The sequence below is a fragment of the Muntiacus reevesi genome, chromosome 9 (genome assembly GCF_963930625.1).
Source record: "Muntiacus reevesi chromosome 9, mMunRee1.1, whole genome shotgun sequence".
Classification (NCBI taxonomy): domain Eukaryota; kingdom Metazoa; phylum Chordata; class Mammalia; order Artiodactyla; family Cervidae; genus Muntiacus; species Muntiacus reevesi.
In genome coordinates, this window is record NC_089257.1 from 81,271,597 (window position 1) to 81,285,137 (window position 13,541).

The window sequence follows — 13,541 nt, forward strand, 5'->3', positions numbered from 1 at the left end:
TTTGTCTTCAAGTCGAATTGCTTATTTTACATGAAAATCAAATGTATATTTGAACAGATATTATTTCAACAGACTAAAATAAGGAAAAATATAACTGCCTCTACCTTACCTGTCAAAGTTGACATTTCTACTCATTTTCTTAGTGTAGCTAAAATCAGTCCTCTTTTTAAACAAAAGCCCCATTTCAGTTTATTATTAAAAAGAAATTTTCTTTGAGTAAAAGTATAAGATTTAGTAGATGTCAAATTTTTCCATATTCTCAGATATTTTAAAAATTCTATGTACTTCCAAAAAAATGAATGACTCATCCTTGATTATCAGTCAATTTAAAACAGCAAAAATTATTTGATTTCCCCTAAAGTGTCATGGACAACATAAATAAATATGGGCTGTCCAAAGTGCCTGCAAAAATAACTATTACTACTAGGTTCATCTTCACATTTCATTTAATAATAGCTTGCGTATATCACTGCATACAGAAATCTTTCCAAATAAGTGTTCAACCATGCATTTCAAAATTTTTACTTTCCAATGCTTCTAAAAATTTGGAGGTGAAATTTCTAGAATACTAACCTTGAGAATACAAGAAAGTAAAAATGGAAGTAAGCAGCATTGAAACTTTTATGAATAAATCTTTGTTTTTGAAGGGAAAACCTGCACTTTTCATAAGCTTATCAGCGTTCTTCTACACACATTATACAGTGTAACATACATTGCATTATGTGATGTTCCGTCAATCAGACATGATATCTCTTGCTTTTCTGTGTTTATGCATATAGATTTCACTGCCAAGAATATATATTTTGCTCCTTGGGTAAATTTCTCTAATCTTTAAGGCTCACCTTATGTTTCATATCTTCTGGACTGCATTCCCTTACTACTTTCCAGTCTAGTAAAAACACTCTTGACTATGTTCTTTTAACACTCTTGGCTTTTATATTTGAATCATTTAGTTCATTCTTACAACCGACTCCAGTATTCTTGGGCTTCCCTTGTGGCTCAGCTGGTAAAGAATCCGCCTGCAATGTAGGAGACTTGGGTTTGATCCCTGGGTTGGGAAGATCTCCCTGAGAAGGGAAAGACTACCCACACCCATGCTCTGGCCTAGAGAATTCCATGAACTGTATAGTCCATGGTGTCACAAGGAGTCAGACAGGACTGAGAGACTTTCACTTCTCACTTTCACTTTCAGTTCATTCTTTGGCCTTTTTAATTAAGTCACAAATCCCCTAATGCATTGTATCAGTTATTTAATTGATCTTTACTTCTAATACAGGCCTATCATATAGTGAGGACTCAGAAAAAAAATTTTTGAAGGAGTTAATGAATACACTTTAAACTCTTGAAACTGCTCGCCCAGCCATTTGAGCGTAATTGCTCTCAAGAGTGATGTTCTCTTTATTTTTTTCCTCCCTAGATCTTCTTTTTTCTTATGCCACTGAAGTGGGATTTTGTCTTCTGACTACCAGAAGTGATTTCACATGCCCCCTGGTATTGCATATCCTGAGTCTACTCATCTCCATCCTATAGCCTTGCCATCTCACAATTTGTTTTTTCTCCTATTCATACTGGATTCTTTCCCTAGGAGAGTGGATGAAGTGCTGCATAAGAATTAACATGTTGTTACAAAATAAAGCAGCTAAAATGAATCAAACAGGAGTCAGAAAATCAATGAATATACTACTGAAATGTAAGGCATTAAAAATGTAGGTAAATAAATAATGAAAACTTTAACTTTGATTATTACTATTTGAGGTAGTATGTTTTTATGTAAATAATTAAGGGTTAGCTATAATTCCATTTAATAAGGCCCCAAACACAAACTAAGGTAGAAATGATGTAAAGATAAAAGAAAGAAAAAAATATATATATGTCATGAAAAATGTGTTTAGTTCAGTAATTTTGTATTTTGCTTAGGGGAAAATTAGAAATCTAGATGGAAGAAGATAACATAAAGAAGGGATTATCCTCATATTAAAGAACCAAGTTTTCTTTTCAGTGGTACTTCCTATTGCATTAAATTGTTTAAGTGTAGACTAACTAACTGGAGAGTTATTTAATGTAGCGATGGAGAAACTGAATGTAATGTGTCAGAAATCAATTTACTTCCAAGATCAAATTGAAAATCTATATTACCTTATAAGTTGGTAGGAAAATATGAATGACTTCATATAAATTATTTTAGATATACATTATTAAAAAGGAACTATCCTAGAAATTCCATCACAAAAGCAAATAATGATTATAGAACCTGATGATGACAAAATGAATATAAATAGAAAATTAGATGTTCCAGTAAGGTTTATTTATCTATCAAATTTAACATTTGGAAAAGAATAGCAATTATGTTTAAAAACACATGAATTATGAATTATGTTTAAGAATATATATAAAATACTTTTGGTCTATACATTTTTAATATACTATATGATTAATATAAAAGAATTCTTGAGAATAAAGCAACAAACTTAAGATCCAAAACAGTAAAAGGAGTAATCTTGAAGTCATGTGTCATCAATCCTACCTGCCTTCTATGAAGACCCAACAGTCTGAAGTATTTGTTTATCGGCCTTGTGATTTGCTTTAACAAAATTATCTTATGATGTGTATGTATGTATGCATGTATGTATTTATAAATACACATATATATATATGCATATCCTTTGTTTTTTTCTTAATTTCAAAATATTGCTGAATTCATATTATATGTAGTTATTCGTGACTTCCTTTTGTTTCCACAACCTTGGTTAAGAGTAGTTGTAGTTTATTTTGTCTATTAAATAGAAAACTAATGTGCATCATTCCAGCTTTCTTTCAGAAAGCACTTACTACAGACTGGCCTAGGGAGGGGGACTCTAAGAACACAAACGTGTCAGTGCATTGATAAGACGGAAAGAATAGCAGAGATAAAAATGTATAGGGCGGAGAGACAGCAAGGGAGAGCAACACAGAAAACGGCTTGTTCAAACCTACAGTGAGATGGCATTGCGTATTTGATGAATAGTAAGCAGTGTGTACATAAACTGGTACTTTATACTCTAAGAAAAACTAATGGAGAAAAACTACCAGGAAAATACTATGATTTAAATGAAAAATACTAGATATTGAAGACTCGAAAGAAATTAAAACCCTAAGCAATCAGAATGATAAAGCCTTATTGAGCAAATGGGTAATTCACTGAAGATCCTAAAAAAGAGTAAGTTTTAGGACAAGAATTAACTTTGACCTAAGATAAAAGCTTCCCAGATGGTTCAGTGGTAAAGAATCTGCCTGTCAATGCAGGAGTTGCTGGGAATATGGGTTTGATCCCAGGGTCAGTAAGATCCCCTTAAGGAAAAAGTGGCAATCCACTCCAGTATTCTTGCTTGGAAAATCCCATGGACAGAGGAGCCTGGTGGGCTACAGTTCCGGGGGTCGCAGAGAGGCAGAAATGATTGAGTACCTATAAACACAAAATAAAGACTATGCTAAACACACCCTAACAAAGACTACAAACAATTCTCAGGAGGATTAATTTGAACTACAAGTAAATTTGATGTCAGAACAAAGCCGACCAATTGTTAAGGACAAATGCTTAAGTCAGGCACTTGGCAGTGTATAGTAGAGTTTATAATAAATATTGTTAGAAGTATGAAGGCACAAAAAATAAGCTATAAACAGGAAGACAATCAGTAAAAGCACTCACAGAAATATCAGGTATGACATATTTACAAAAAAGCATTTTAAAACAACTCTTACAAATATATTAATATGACTAAATTTTAAACTACACTTCTTTGGCTTAATATTGTTAGACATTGTAGAAAAATAGATGAATGAACTTGAATATAGACTCTGTGAAATATATAGAGAGACAAAATATTAAATTATGCCTAAGAAACCTGTGGAAAAGTCATTAAATTATCATATATATGGAGTTTTAGTCCTAGAAGATAGAGGTAGGTATAAAAAATATTTGAAGATTATGACCAACGGTTACCAAATTATTGAAAAGTATAACTCTACTGATCCCCTATGTTCAATGAAATACAGGAAGTGCAAGACACACAATAATCTAATTATTTTTAAAAAGTGATAAAAAGAAAAAAAAATTAAAAGTCTGCATAGAACTATTTGCCTATGTCTGCATAGGCAAGAAGTCTGCATAGAATATTAGATGAAAATATCCTCCAAGCATGAAAGCAAAATAAAAACATTATCAAGTAAAAGCAAAACAAAAGCAGAAACCCCGAGTAATTTGTTGTAGTGGACTGCATTATAAGAAATGGTAAAGAACATGCGTTAGGATGAAGGAGCACTAATGCTATTTCAAAACTCCAATCCTCACAAAGGAATGAAAGGCTAGATACCATTTTTTCCTTTTTTAGCAGGTATAAGTATAAAATATATTTGGTCTATTTCATTTCTAAAATTCCTAATATCTACTCTTTTATTTAAGGTAAAATAATAGCAATGTGGTAGTGAGTTTATAAAGTATATATAAATAATATATATTTTCAAAGTAACACAAAGGGTGTGAAGGTAGACAAGTGAGCATAATATTGTCAGATACATATTCCAAGCTTTAGAACAAACATATGTACACAAAAGAAACATAGGGCTATAGCCAATAAGTTAATAGAAGGCTTTAATGAAATACTAAAAAACTAAGTAATTAATGGAAAATAAGGTAAGGGAAGAGGGCCAAAAAAAGGAACACAAAACTGATGAAATAGATAAAAAACTAGACTTCAAATCCAACCATAGATAATTGTATTAAATGTAAATTCACTGAATCACACCATAGGTGGACATAGTAAGACTGGATGGAAAAGCAAGACCTTAAAGAATCCCACTTTAAATGTGTATTATATGTATCTGTATACTTATGTTTCAAGAATATATATGTTGAAGTCAAGAGGATAAAAGAGATATGCTTATTAATCATAAGGAAATTAAGGCTACTATCTTACTATCAGGTAAAGTATACTTCAGCACGAGGAATGTTACCTAATATGAAGATGGGCTCATCATAGTATTAAAAAGATTAATTTCATAAGACATTAGAAATCTAAAATATATATGCACCTAGTAACAAAGCTTTAAAATACATAAAGCTAAATCTGAGGGTAATTAAAGAAGAAATTGACAAATTCAGAATTATAGTTGGAAATTAATGCTCTTCTCCATTAGCCTATCAATCACAAGGACAGGACACAAAATCAATAAAGTAACAGGCATCTCCAATAGTTTATCAATTACAAGGATAAAAAGACAGAAAATCAGTAAGAACAAGAGACTTGAACACAATTATTAACCAACTTGACATAATTTATATTTAAAGAACACTACAACCATCAACTACAGAATATACTTTTAAAAAGCCTACTCATGGAACATTCACGAAGATCAGTCATATGATAGGCCATAAAACAAGTATCACTGCTTATTACAGAACCAAAAATTTAGACAGTATATTCTTTAATTGAAACAACATTTTCAATGATACTTGAAAAGTCACCAAATATTTGGAAATTCAAAAACATAACTAAATAACCAAATTATCAAAGAAAAATTACAGAGAAATTAGAAATCATTTTAAATAATAATGGAAACATGTGATATAGTTAGTGTAGTGCTTAAATGTAAATTCATATATCTTTTTAAAAAGGGAAAATTTAAAAATCAATGATCTAAACTTTTACATTAAACAAATTAGAAAAGTAAAATAATTTAAAGTCTAAGTTAATAGAAGGAAAGAAAGATTAAATAGCAGAAATCAATGATACTGAATATGAATAGACAATGATGAAAAATGAAGTACAAGGATGATTTTTAGAAAATATCAATGCAATTGGTAAACATTAAAAAGAAGAGATAAAATTCAAGTATCAATATCAAGCAGGAAAAAGGAAATGTCACTACATCTCTATTCCAAAACATTAAATGACAGGATGGGAATGTTTAACATCTAATTTTACAACTAAACTAAATAAACTTCTTAAAAGACATACTTTGAGTAATTGGCACAGGAGAAATCTGAATTATTGCCTATTAATGAAATTGAATTTGTAATTAAAAACCTCCCCACTACAAAAATTTTGAATAGTATAGCTTCAGCTTCACTGATGAATTTTCAGGCACGTAAGGAAGAAATGATACACATGATCAAGTGGGATTTACCTCAGGTATACAGAGTTGGTTTAACTTTTAAAAACTAATTAATATAATTTGTCACATGAATGAAATAATAAAGACTCTTACATTCCTCTTAGTTAATGCAGAAATAGCATATTACATAATTCAACATACTTAACAAAACTTTCAACAATTTAGGACTAGAGGAAAACTTCCTCAGCCAGACAAAGAATATCTACAAAAAAAAAAAAAAGAAGAAAAAGAAAACAAAAAACAATATTCAACTTCATATTAAATGGTGAAAACTAGTGTGTCTCCTTTCTTTTTTCTCTAATCACTTCAGTTCAATCTTTAATGGGGATCCTACACAGTAAAATAAGGCATAAAAATAAAACATTTTAGAGACAGGAAAGGAAGAATTAAAACTGTCTCTGCAGATGCAGTAAGGGCTTCCCTGGTGGCTCAGATGCTAAAGAATCTGCAATGCAGGAGACCTAGGTTCAATCTCTGGGTCAGGAAGATCCTCTGGAGAAGGGAATGACAACCAACTCCAGTATTCTTGCCTGGAAAATTCCATGGACAAAGGAGACTGGTGGATTCCAATCCATGGGTTCACAAAGAGCCAGACATGTCTGAGGAACTAATACATTCGTACCCTGCAGATGCAATAGGTATATATGTGTACTATGTTGAAAATCTACCAAAAAATACTAAAATTAATGTTTAGGGATGAACCATACAAAATAATCTAAAGGTATGGACACTGCAAAATCAATAGTATTGCTGAAGATAAATGAAAGAATATCTAAATAAGTGAGGAGATACAGTGAACTTATTGATTACAAAGGGCTTCCCAGGTAACTCAGTAGAAAATAATCTGTCTGCCAATGCAGGAGACAGGAGATGCAGGTGCCATCCCTGCATTGGGAAGATCCCCTGGAGAAGGAAATGGCAACCCATTCTAGTATTATTCTTGCCTGGAGAATTCCACAGACAGAGGAGTCTGGCAGGCTACAGTCTATATGATTGCAAAGAGTCAGACATGGCTGAACACACACAGACACGTATTGATTACAAGACTCGATAGTATTCAGGTGTCAATTCTAACCAGATTCACACATTAATTTGACAAAATCCAGTTAAAATTCCAGGAAACGTCAATTAGCAAGTTATTCTTAAAATGTAATTAAAATTAGGTTTCAAATTTTTCTCTAAAAGCATTAATAACCAGAAAAGTGAGGAATTGGCTTAAGCTAGGCTTACAAATTAATGGAACAGAAGAATGTCCATAAACAGACCCACACAAATGAGATTATTTTGTCATAAAAAAATGCCAAGTAATTTAATGGAGAAAGAGTACTATTTTAAATAAATAGTGCTATAACATGTGTATATTCATGTTGAATAAAATTTAAGAGCTTGACAATGCTAACATTTTGCAAGGATGTAAAACAGCTGGATATTTTACACATTGCTGGTGGAAGTATACATTATATAATTATCAAGGCAAATAGTATGGCCATTTTCATACAGTTTCCTTATTATATAATATAGAGATTCTACCCCTAGTTACTAACCCAAGAGACATAAAATTGTGTCCACAAAAAACTTACACATGAATGTACAAACTGTTTTTATTCATAATCACTTTAAACTGAAAATAACCCAAATGTCTAGTAGTCAACAAGTAACTGGATAAACAAATTGTACCTTATCCATATATTAAAAGTGGTCAACAGTTAAAAGAAATGGACAATTGATATACATAGAAACATAGACTGATCTCTCCAATCTTATTTTAAGAGACAAAAGCTGACTAGAAAGAGTGCAGTTGGTAAAGATGCCACCTGCCAATGAAGGAGACCTGGGTTTGACCCCTGGGTTGGGAAGATCCCCTGGAGGAGGAAATGACAAACCACTCCAGTATTCCTGCCTGGAAAATCCCATGGACAGAGGAGCCTGGGGGGCTAAAGCCCATGGGGTCACAGAGAGTCAAACATGACTGAGTGACTGAGCGTGCAGAGCTCAGAAAGCGTACGGAAATGGTACAGACTATAAGATTCAATTAAGCGTACGGAAATGGTACAGACTATAAGATTCAATTCACGGTAGCTTTAAAAAGACAAACATTATCTTAAAATATGAAAGTTAGATTATTGATCACCTGGGAGAGGGGTGAGGGTGATTGGGAAGGGGGTGCCTAGGGAAACTTTTAAGAATGAACTAATGCTCTGTAACATGATTAATCTAATTTAAGCAATAGTTGAATAGGCATAGACATTTGGCAAGACTCTTCAAACTGTACCCTTCAATGGATTCACTTCCTTTTTGGTAAATTACATCTTTAAAAATGTTTATTTGTAAATGCCACTATAAGAATAGTATACATTACTCTTTGTGGGTATGTGCAAGGATTTCTCTGGGGATTGTAAGTAATTCTACTCCTTTCCATTTCTTGAGTGATCTTCCAGACCATACAATGTATAATAACCATTCTCACTTGTAAGTTGATTCCAATAGCTTTCCAAAGTGGTTGCACTAATATAAAACCTCACCATGTGTATTAGACTTCTTACTGATTGGCATCTGTATGTAAAAGTACTACATTTTACAAATATGCTAGGCATGAAATGGAATTTATTATACTGTAAATTTGCATTTCCCTGATTATTAATGAGATTGAATATGCTGTCATATGTTTGTGATAATTTATACTTTTTCTTTTGTCTCTTTCTCATTTTTATGAGTTGTTGTCTTATATACTTTAGTTCTTTATTCAATCTCTTAGGCTTTGTCAGTTATTTGTGTGGCAAATAACTTCCCCGGTTGTGTCCTTTTATTTTTTAACTTTTTTGGCAGCATGTGAAACCTTAGTTCCATGATAAGGAGTCAAACCCCTACTCTTTGCATTGGAAACACAGAGTCTTAACCACTGGACCACCCGGAAAGTCCTTGTGTTCTTTTAATGAGAAGAAATTGTTATTATGAATGCGGTCAAATGTATCAGTATTTTATGGGTAGCAATGCTTGCTTTATATATTGTTTAAAAAGTTAATTCTTCCCTACAACAAAGGCATGAAAACATTTTGTATGCATAAAATATACATTTTTCTGCTTGAGTTACCATTGACAGTAACATCTATCAAGCAGAGCCAGGAAAAGTGAAAATGGAAGATCATGTAGAAAACTGGTTCCTAGATCATGTTTGGTACATCTTTCTGTCCTTATTCCATTGGCCAGAGCTCAATTCCATGTCCCTACCTAAGGGAAGATGGAAAAATGAGGTAATTATATGGCCAGGAAGAAAGGAAAATGTGTTTTTTGAACACCTAGCTGATCTATTCTTCTGAGGAATATTTCAGTTCTTTCTTCACATTGAATGTACTCTATCTCATCTGGCCTCTGCATACTCTCAAGTCCAAATTTCCAGATCTCCATCAGGTCTAGATATGGATCTTTTTGATTCTGTAACTTATGTACTTAAAATATAAGTTTATTATTCACAGGAAAAATATTCTACTCAGAAAAAAGGAGTCTCAAACTAATCACTGATCCATCTCAAGTATGAAATTCTCCTATAAGGTCATTCATTACATGGCCTCTCTTTTTTGTGTGATTGTATGGAGGAAGGTTTGATTGTGGAAGAATGGGAGAGTTCATGATTAGACTCTGATATTACTCTTTGTAAGAAATTATCTTATCTATCTTCCAGGGTACCTTGGCTTCACTCTCTGACATTTTTCTTGTTTGTTTTATTTCATGGACACAATTAAAATGTGTACTGGGGAGTGTTCCCTATTTGGGGCTTGTACAGATTTTGTAGCCAAAACTCCTGTATCTAACTTTGGAAGCTTAAAATGTGTTTTAAGGTTCAAATGCTCAAAGTTTTGCTATTGTTTTCAATTCAGACTCTTGATTTATTTAACAATGTACTCATTCCAAAGTTTAATTTACTTCTGACTTCTTTGCTTCCACTTAATTCAATGTACTAATAACTTCATTCAAATTTTTTCAATGAACAATACTTGAATTACACAATTAATAAAAACTATCTAAAAGCTAATTTTAAACTCTTACCCAAAATAAAGCATACCTTTTTTCTCAATGGACATATAACTTTCACAATAATTCATTCTATATATTAACTACAAATATTGAATAAACAAGTTACAAAAAAACAAAACTGTACAGGTCACGGTCCCTGTGTGTCAGAACATAAGGCACGTGGTTACCTTTGATACCAGAGGAAAAAGCAGCCATACTTTTACTATCAACCATAAAAAATTTGCAGCACATAAAAAATTCGAGTTAACAAAGTTAGAGTGTAATAATATGCTAACCAATAAAAAGGAATAAGGAAATAAAAAAAATAGAAAGCCACAAATTAAAGCATAAAAATAATTAAAAATTCAAAATACATATTTTAAAGACTAATAAAATAGATAAACCTCTGACAAAACTTATCATTATAGGTAACATTTATTGGGTATTCACTATTTGCAATATATTTATCTAAGTAATTTACAAGAACTTAGCTCATTTAATGCTCAAAATCATATTATGAGAATCATTCATTAATTTACTTCATAAACATTTAAGTACTAACTATGTGCCCAGCACTCTATGAGGCAGTGTGGATATACTCCTGAACAAGAGAAATGCCAGTGCCCTTAAGATATGAGCATTCTGAAGGAACAAATAATATTTTCATTTTAAAATGGGGAACCCAAATTCATAGAACTTAGATTACTTTCTGATGGTCACATAACATATGTGTGTTTTAATTTTATTTGAATGTAAATTGTATTCCCTGGTAGACCATGTTCCTAACCAACGTGCAGTGTTAAAAGGAGAGGAAGTTGAGAAAGCATACACTCATACCATTAAAGTTGTAAAGAAGATACAAATATAACCATCACAGTATTGCAAACGTTATTTTTTTTTTGCCTCCTTGTTCTGTGCCAAATACTTTAACTTATCAAATGCTTATAATTACCCTCTGAAATAGGGGCTATTATTTCTGAAATAAGAACTATTATTTCCACCATATTTTACACTTGGGGTAACTGGAAAAACAAAACAAGATGTTAAAAAATGATGAGATGATTTTTTAAAAAACTTCATGATTTTTTAAAAAGTTATTTTTAAACATTTGCATCTTTAATCCGTCTGGACTATATTCATGGTTTTGGTGTGAGATGGGAAATGCAACTCAGAAAAGATGTAGTTGCATAGTTACTTTTGTTTTGGGAAGTCTGACAGTGGAAAACACATTTAACTTCTACAACGTGTAACCACTTATAATAGAAGAGCTTTTTAAACTTTTTAAAAAATTAGCATTTATATAACTTACTGCTAAAATATTGAACCCATGGATGAAATACTTTGATTTTCTAGGGAAACATGAATTGCCAAAGTAGACACAAACAGAAATTTAAATACAAATAATCAAAGAAAACAGAAGAAATTGAAAACGCTTTCAAAAACTAACTCTACTTATGATGGGGATGACTTTATTTTTATCAGTCTGATCAGTTTCTTAAGGAACATACAATTTCTCTACTATTGAAGCTATCACAATAGGAGATGCAAATATTCTGGCATGTATACCAAGCTATTACCCATCACTATGACTCCAATTTTGTCAATGCTAGCTTATAAATAAAACAACCACCAACTCACTAAAAAGTATGTGCACATGTAAACCAGCAAACCTAATGAGTACAGACAGTCTCGCCTTTGAATATAGATGCAGAAATATTAAATTTAAAAATATAATAAATCAATTATTGTACATACTAAAAGAATGATGTGTTAGGTCAACATAAGGGTTATTTGAAAATATAATATTCAGTTTTCCTAGATATTGATATACGTACCTAAATAAAGAAGAACAACTTGTCAACTCTAATACAGCAATTTCAATTCTCTTATACCTAAGAAACATGTAAGAAAGATGTTACAAAATAAACACTGTGTTTAATGAGGCATGGTTTCTAAAATTTAACACTGCTATTACTCCTGTCAGGAAAATTAGTGAAAAAGTATCCTACATTTCGCAATTATAAAATGTTACAAGAGGTCCAAGTAGTATATACTAATCACTTTGATGTTTAAAAGGAAAATATCCCAGAAGACTACACAAATAAGGTGACTTTACTGTAGAGGAGGCATTTAGAATGGCTCTCAAAAGATTAGTAGGAGTTTAACAGATATGACTGGAAACACACAAAGATGTGTTTCTGGGTCAGGAGATGTGGAAGGAATAGTGAGAAATCGAACTGATAAAGTAGACAGAATTCAGAGCATAAAGTACATTAAATGTACAGTGAAACAGAACTGTGAACACTGAATCAGATTTAAGCATGTGAGAACCAATTATATAGCAAAGGTAAAATTCCAAAACTTGTTGGAAAAGGAGTTTTAGTGATTCTAAAATAATTAGTTGCATTTCCCATCTCACACCAAAACCGCGAATATAGTCCAGATGGATTAAAGATCCAAATGCTTAAAAATAATTTTTAAAAAAGCTACCAAAAAGATTGAAGGAAATTTGGATACATACTTGGGTTTACAGATAATTTTTAAACAAACAAAAATTCTGAAGTCATGAAAAAAACCTACAGATGCTTATTTCTCCCAAAACTATCTGTAAAATTTATCCTAGATGCCATCGTAAACTATCAGTATACCGAGAAAGAATTTTTCTGGTAAACAAACTCATAATGGCCCTAATACACAAAGAATCCTAAGAAATTAAACACTGCAAGCAGGCAAACAGAAAAGAGAAAGAAATAGTTGAAAAATAACATAAACACTTCACAGTGAAGCAGATTCAAATAGCTAATATAATTATGAAAGGATGTTCAACTTGTTAGAGTTCAGAGAAATTGTAACAAAATGTCATTTTTTACCTATCAATACTGATAAAAATTAAACAAATTGACAACATAATGTGGTGGCAAGGATATGGAAAAACAGTCTCATGTATTACTGATAGATGTGGAAAATGCTACTATATTATTGAAAACAATCTGGCAGCACTTATTAAAATGAAAAATGGGCATGCCCTTGTGTCTATCAATTCCACTTTTGTGAATGTCTGCAGTAGAAAATAAAAAGCAATGGCATATGATATATATGTACAAAGTTACATTTAGCAATGTTATTCCTTAGTAGCAAAAAAAAAAAAGAAAAATTTGGGGGCTACACTGAATGTCTAACTATAGAGAATGTTTGATTAAAATTCTGATGCAACTACACAAGGGAATAATATATAGCTATTAACCAGAATAAGTCAGCAGTTGATCTTGGATTTGATTTTTATTAATAAAAAATTTGTTATATGTGTTTATATATGCATTATAGAAACCAGGCAGGAAATTGCTTGCTAACTTTATTTCCTTCTGCAGAAGATATTTGAA

General features: G+C 31.7%; 1 protein-coding gene across 1 annotated transcript in view; it reads left to right on the top strand.

Moving 5' to 3' along the window:
• CNTN5 (contactin 5) overlaps positions 1 to 13,541 on the top strand; it is a 1,527,443-nt gene that overhangs the window by 1,209,274 nt on the left and 304,628 nt on the right. The window lies entirely within an intron of this gene.